We start from the raw sequence: 7,050 nt of genomic DNA, 5'->3' as shown, positions 1-7,050 counted from the left end.
GCCGTTAGATTGGGGGTGGTATCCAGAACTGAGACTAATGTTGATGTTCAGGATTTTGCAGAAAGCACGCCACACATGAGATGTGAATTGGGGACCTCGGTCCGATACGATATCATCTGGCAGTCCATAAAATCTGAAGACATTCTCGAAAAGTGTTTCTGCCATTTCCCAGGCTGTGGGCAGCTTCTTTAAAGGGATGACACGACATGCTTTGGAGAACCTGTCAATAATAACTAAAATGGTAGTGTACCCATTAGTTGGAGGCAGATCAGTGATAAAGTCCACACCTAGGTGAGACCATGGGCGTTTGGGTATCTCTAGGGGGACTAGCAATCCAGTGGGGGGTGAACGAGTAGATTTGGTTTGTGCACATACCTCACAATTCTGCACAAAACGATGAGCATCCTCCACAGACGTAGGCCACCAATATTTGCGATGTAATAGCTCCACAGTGCGCTGCATGCCCGGATGTCCTGAACTCGGAGAGGAATGTACAATACTCAGTACACGATTACACATAGTAGCAGGTACGTAGGTCTTACCTACAGGACAATCAGCAGGGCTGGGATCTGCAGCACATTCCAGCAGGATCTCACTGTCCAGATCCCAAGTGACAGGGGCTATAACACAGGAGGGAGGAAGGATTGGTTCAGGTTTATCATGGTGGGTGCTCTTGATATCAGGAAACATGCGTGACAGAGCATCGGCCTTCCCATTCTTGGATCCAGGCCTAAAGGTGACAGAGAAGTTAAAACGGTTAAAAAACAAGGACCAACGAGCTTGTCCGGAATTTAACCGTTTGGCAGACCTGATATATTCCAGGTTGCGATGATCAGTGAAAACAAGAAAGGGGTGTCTGGCTCCCTCCAACCAGTGTCTCCACTCTTCTAAGGCATACTTCATTGCCAGGAGTTCCCGATTACCAATGTCATAGTTCTTTTCTGCTGGGTTTAACTTACGGGAAAAATAGGCACATGGGCGTAACTTGGGTGGTGTTCCAGTTCTTTGGGATAGGACGGCCCCTACCCCCGTGTCAGAAGCATCAACCTCCACCTCAAATGGCAGTTCAGGGTCAGGGTGTGTGAGGATGGGAGCTGTGGTAAACCTTTCTTTCAATGTTTGAAATGCTAGTTCAGCAGCAGTGGTCCATTCAATGGTTCTCTTCTTACCCTTGAGTAGTGAGGTGAGAGGTGCAGCAATGGAACTGAATCCTCTAATGAAGCGACGGTAGAAATTAGCAAATCCAAGAAAACATTGCAGCTCCCGGATAGTTTTGGGCTTAGGCCATTTAACTACAGCTTCGACTTTGTCTGAGTTCATGCTAACACCCCCGGGTCGAATGTTATAACCCAGAAAAGAAAGTTCTTGGACATGGAAGTCGCACTTCTCTGATTTGACATAGAGCTGGTTGTCTAGGAGTCTCTTTAACACAGCCCTGACCTGGCGAATATGTTCTGAAAGGGAGGATGAATAGATCAAAATATCATCCATAAAAACTATGACCCATCTGTCTAGCATGTCTCTGAGGACTTCGTTGACGAATGCTTGAAACACAGAGGGGGAGCAGGACAACCCATATGGCATGACTAAGTACTCATAGTGGCCCCTAGTGGTCACAAAAGCAGTTTTCCATTCATCTCCTTCTTTGATGCGAATGAGGTTGTATGCGCTTCTAAGGTCTAATTTGGTGAACCATTGGGCATTCCGCAATTTTTCAAGAGCTGATGGTACAAGAGGTAGGGGGTAAGGGTTCTTTACAGAAATAGCATTAAGACCTCGGTAATCAATGCAAGGGCGTAAGCCGGCATCTTTCTTTTCAACAAAAAAGAATCCAGCTGCACAGGGGGATGTAGAGGGGCGAATATGACCGTTAGCTAGAGCCTCGTCTATATATTTTTCTAAGGCTAGATTTTCAGGTTCAGACAATGGATAGACCCGGCTACGAGGGGGGATAGTATTGGGTAGCAAGTCAATGGAACAGTCTCCTGGTCTATGGGGTGGTAGTTGTGTGGCCCTTTTCTTGCTAAATACTTCCATAAGGTCATGATAACATTTGGGGATGGAAACAATATTGGTCACATCAGGGCTTTCGATGGAAGTGGTCCGACACGGTATGGTTAAACAATGGTCTTGGCAGTAATTACTCCACTTCAGTATTTCTCTTTGCTTCCAGGAGATCAGGGGGTCGTGCTGGGCAAGCCAGGTATAGCCCAAAATGATAGGGTGATCAGGGGATTCTAAGATTAGAAATGACAATTGTTCATGGTGAAAAAGCCCAACCTGGAGAGAGAGTTCAGGAGTTCTTTGAGTTATGGCTCCGGTGCCCAAAGGACGACCATCCAGAGCCTTGACCTTGAGTTGGGAGTCCATAGGAAGCAAGGGTATCTGGAGTTGGTGAGCCAGGTTGGCATCCATGAAGTTGTCAGCAGCCCCAGAATCTAGAAGGGCTGACAGAGAATATTTCTCAGAGGCAATGGTAATTTGTACAGAGATAGACATGTGCATTAAAGAAACTGAGAATTGAGACACGCTTACCTCTGCCGTCCTGGAAACCCCAGGACGAACAGGACAGGAAGAGCAGATATGACCAATCTGGCCACAGTGTAAACATAACCCCTCTCTGCGGCGGCGCTGTTTCTCCTCTGGAGTCAAACGGGCTCTTCCCAGCTGCATAGGTTCAGTTTCCCCAAAGGGGGTGGGGCCAGGAACACTGGGGAGTGGTCGGGGCTCTCTGAGTTTCCTTTTCCCGCGGAGAAGGTTGTCCAGTGAAATAGCAGCGTCGATAAGCTGATTTAGTGACAGGTCTTGAGCCCTGAATACTAACTCTGCTTGTAGATCTTCCCGTAATCCCTGCTGAAACATGGTTTTCAGCGCTGGCTCACTCCATCCGCTGCCTGCAGCAAGTGTGCGGAAGTCGAGGGAGTAACTTGCCGCAGAACAGGTGCCCTGTTTTAGTTCGCAAATTTGTAAACCCACCTCTTTTCCGGCTGCAGGGTGGTCAAATACAGCTTTAAACTGAGCTAAAAAGTGCGTCTCTGAAAGTAAGATCTCGCTATTGGCAGACCATAGAGCCGTAGCCCACTCCTTGGCTTTACCGGTGAGCAGTGAAATTACAAAATGAATCTTATCAGTCTCTTGACGGAACTGAGCCGCATTGTGATTAATATATGAAGTACATTGCATTAAAAAGCTCTTACATGTACCCGGAGAGCCGTCATAACGTTCAGGAACAGCAATAAAGACTGAGGAGGAAGGATTGGCAGGGGCACCGGCGTCAGCGACCTGTTCAGGTGCAGCAGCAGCTTCAGCAGCGGAGGGGCTCACACGCTGCACCAAACCCTGAACAAGCTGGACCAATTCTTCCATTTTCTGTTCCTGGCTGGCAATCCGCAGCTCCAAACCTGCTGGGTCCATCCTGGCGACGTCTTATGTTACACAAGACCACGTAAGTAGGATCCAAATGCAGGTTTAATAGCAGAGAGTAAATCCGAATACAACAAAACAGGCAAGGGAGATCCAAAAACAGAGTCCAAAAAACGATAGCAAAAAGTCAGAATACCAGAATAGCTGAGACAGAGAAAACGCTTCGAATTGCAAGTAGAACTTAGACAAGACGTCGCATAGAGCGTTAGGAGTGGTGAGTATATATACAGGTAGTGATTACAAACAGGCAACAGGTGAGTAAAGCGCTAATACTGAGGCGAGTGCGACCTCATGAGGCGAGGAGGAGCAACACCAGGGTCATAGGTGACACATATGATATCGTACACAATAATATCGCCAACCGGTTTGATTATCATGAACAATTTTATATTCTGAAATATCGTGCCATATCACCCACCCCTAATTATCTACATTATCTACACTACATCGAATATTTTCCTTATTCTATCTGAAGCGCTTCTGTAGCTTATGTTGTTAAGTTATGTATAGTTGATAAGGCCTATAGGTTTGTTAATTTGATGGGGATATCATGTTCCTTTTATGTTTATGAAGGCTTCTTGTATTCTTTTTTCTGGCTTAAGCACTTTTGTTTTGATCTTTTAAATTTGTTTACAGAAGAATAAGAAGCTCTGCCTCTGTTGTAATTAAAATTATTTTATATTGGTAATATGTATTTAGGTTATAGGTTTATGTTTTTTAGGTTATGGGATGTTTTTATTTTGCGATATGCAAATAAAAGTGGTAGCATAAGAACAGGTGGAGGGTCTTGTTGGTACATGCTGGAGTAAGGTAGGGGTGGGTGAAATGGCCCTAAATTAGTATCATGATATTTCTGTATATTTTTGCGATACCGATATTCAAAATGTATGACAACACATTTAATCACAAATAATAATAATAATAATAATAATACAAAAATATATTACTGCAACAAAATCAATATTAAATTTGTTTCTTTATATTATTGCACTTTTTATTACAATTTCCATTGTAACAGAATTTGAATGATCTAACATGTCATGATACTAATAATACACTAAGTAAAATCAATGATGCTGGACAGATGTTATCTGTCTCTAGTAAAAAAAAAAAATATGGGGAAATGAGTGTGAATTGTCCTTTAGCTACAAACAGCAAAAGGGTGTACATTGTTGATGGCCCATATGGCCCTAAGACAATATCACCATATTTCTGAGTATTTTTGACTTAACAATACAATTTACAATATTATTGCGCACAATACAACATGGCAGACTCCTAGTCCTGATCAAACACATACAAAATGTGACCTATAACTAATACCTATAACTACTCAAACCAATCAATTATAAGCAGTAAGCAAATGCAGCAGCATCAGTGCACAGTAACATTCTCGATCACTACACTTGCCAGCCCATGCCAGTTACAGCTTAGATTCTCTGCCCGACCCAAACTCGTGCCAGGATTTCCCACCACTTTCCTTAAACCGGGTCAGGTCGGGCTCAAGAAAATGGTCTGCGATGTAGGTGTCTGTTTTAATGCTATTTTTATTTTATATAAAAATATGGTGTGATAATCACAATATAGCTAATTAACAAATCAAACTGTGTTTTAAAAAAATGTTATAATATTATACAAATTAGAATGTTATAATTACGCAGCTCTGGCACTGTGCACACGTGAGCTCCTTATGCATTGCAGCGCTGTGTGTAGCTGCTAATAGTAATACTATATTTTTGTGCTTTTGCACTTAAGGGTTAAAGGCTATAAGCTTGTTTAGAAAGAATTTTACATTCTTAAACCATGTTAAATTATATTAGAGGAAAGTCATTCAGAAATATTTTTGTAGCCTAATTTACTGATGTTTAGGCCTGTGGATCATGGTTTGTGTTTTAATCTTTTAGAGATCTGTTCCTAATAAACATTTTTATTAAATAATATATCTTATTCAGTGTTGCAATGTTAATTAATTCTGAACAGATTTCACTCATTTAAACAGCCCGAACATGTTTTTAAAAAGCTCAGTTTTAACATTCAAACTTTAAATTGGGCACGGGCTCAGTAATGACAGTTACAATATTATGTCACCTACTTCTAGCAAAAGGACAGAGGGAGGCATGTGCTGGTATGACATAAGGACAGGAGGAGGCTCTTGCTGTTACAATCTGGCATAAGGGCAGTGGGAGGCATGCTCTGGTGCAGGCTGGCATAAAGACTGTGGGAGGCATGCTCTGGTGCAGGCTGGCATAAGGACAGTGGGAAGCATGTGCTGGTGCAGGCTGGCATAAGGACAGTGGGAGGCATGCTCTGGTGCAGGCTGGCATAAGGACAGTGGGAGGCATGTGCTGGTGCAGGCTGGCATAGGGACAGTGGGAGGCATGTTCTGGTGCAGGCAGGCATAAGGACAGGAGGTGGCTTGTGCTGGTACAGGCTGGCATAAGTACAGGAGGTGGCTTGTGCTGGTACAGGCTGGCATAAGTACAGGAGGTGGCTTGTGCTGGTACAGGCTGGCATAAGGACTCGTGAAGACGTTTGCTGATGCAGTTTGGCATAAGGACAGGTTAAGATGCTTGTTGGTGCAATAGTAAAGATTTATCATATCTTCTGTATGTATACTTTCTGGTCTATTTTCATACAAAAGACACTTTATTTTACACTAGTAAGAAACAGGTGTGTCGTCAGGTTTTTTTTTTAATTCAGCAGGTCTCGCTGTTAGGTGGTGGTGGGGGTAACTAAAAGCTAAGCTCAGTAAACTAATCTGTCAAATTAGTGCTGATGTTAATCTAAATATATATACAGGTCAGGCTCAAGAAAATGGTATGCAACGTAGGTGTCTGTTTTTAATGCTATATTTATTTTATGTAAAGCTATGGGATGATAATCACAATATAGCTAATTAACAAATAAAACTGTGTTTTAAAAAATGTTTGCAAAAAAAAAGTTAAATTAGCGCTGGATATTAATCTACATATATTTCTCTCCTGAGATTTGCTTATTTAGGCGAGTAAAGTGCTTCCATTTATTTACAGTAAGCTTAGATTTCCAGATTTCCACTAAAGCTGGGTGCAACAGCATTAGCATTAGTGGCTAACCACTAGTGCTAGTAAATGCTGCCTGACAGTGCTACACTGAGGAACCCTGAGAGTTCCAGTAACTCAGGGTGATATCAGCTAGCGTTTCGTCCCACGTAGCTTATATTAACGCGCTAAATGCACAGGCTACAGTCCAATATAATCCCCTCTGAACAGCCAAAGAGCTAGTGCTTAGCACGCTTAGAAGCTAATGCTAATAATGCTCCAGCAGTGCTAGCCGGTGTTAGCAGCAGCTTTAGTCCAATATACTCACCTTTGAAGGCGAAAGAGCTAACGATTAGGAGGTAATGCTATTGCTGCTCCAGCTGTGCTAGCCGGGGTTAACAGCAGGCTACAGTCTAAATACTCTCCTCTGAGCGGCAACTGGTTTCTAGCTGGTAACTGGTGTATAGCTGGTCAGAACATCTAAAACCAGCTTGTAGCTGGTTTGCACCTGGTAACTGGTTTCTTGCTGGTAACTGGTGTATAGCTGGTCAGAACATCTAAAACCAGCTTGTAGCTGGTCTGTACCCAGTAACTGGTGTACAGCTGGTCA

The sequence above is a fragment of the Astyanax mexicanus genome, unplaced genomic scaffold (assembly GCF_023375975.1).
Source record: "Astyanax mexicanus isolate ESR-SI-001 unplaced genomic scaffold, AstMex3_surface scaffold_38, whole genome shotgun sequence".
Lineage (NCBI taxonomy): Eukaryota > Metazoa > Chordata > Actinopteri > Characiformes > Acestrorhamphidae > Astyanax > Astyanax mexicanus.
The sequence above is the reverse complement of the archived record's forward strand: the minus strand, read 5'-3'. Positions refer to the sequence as shown.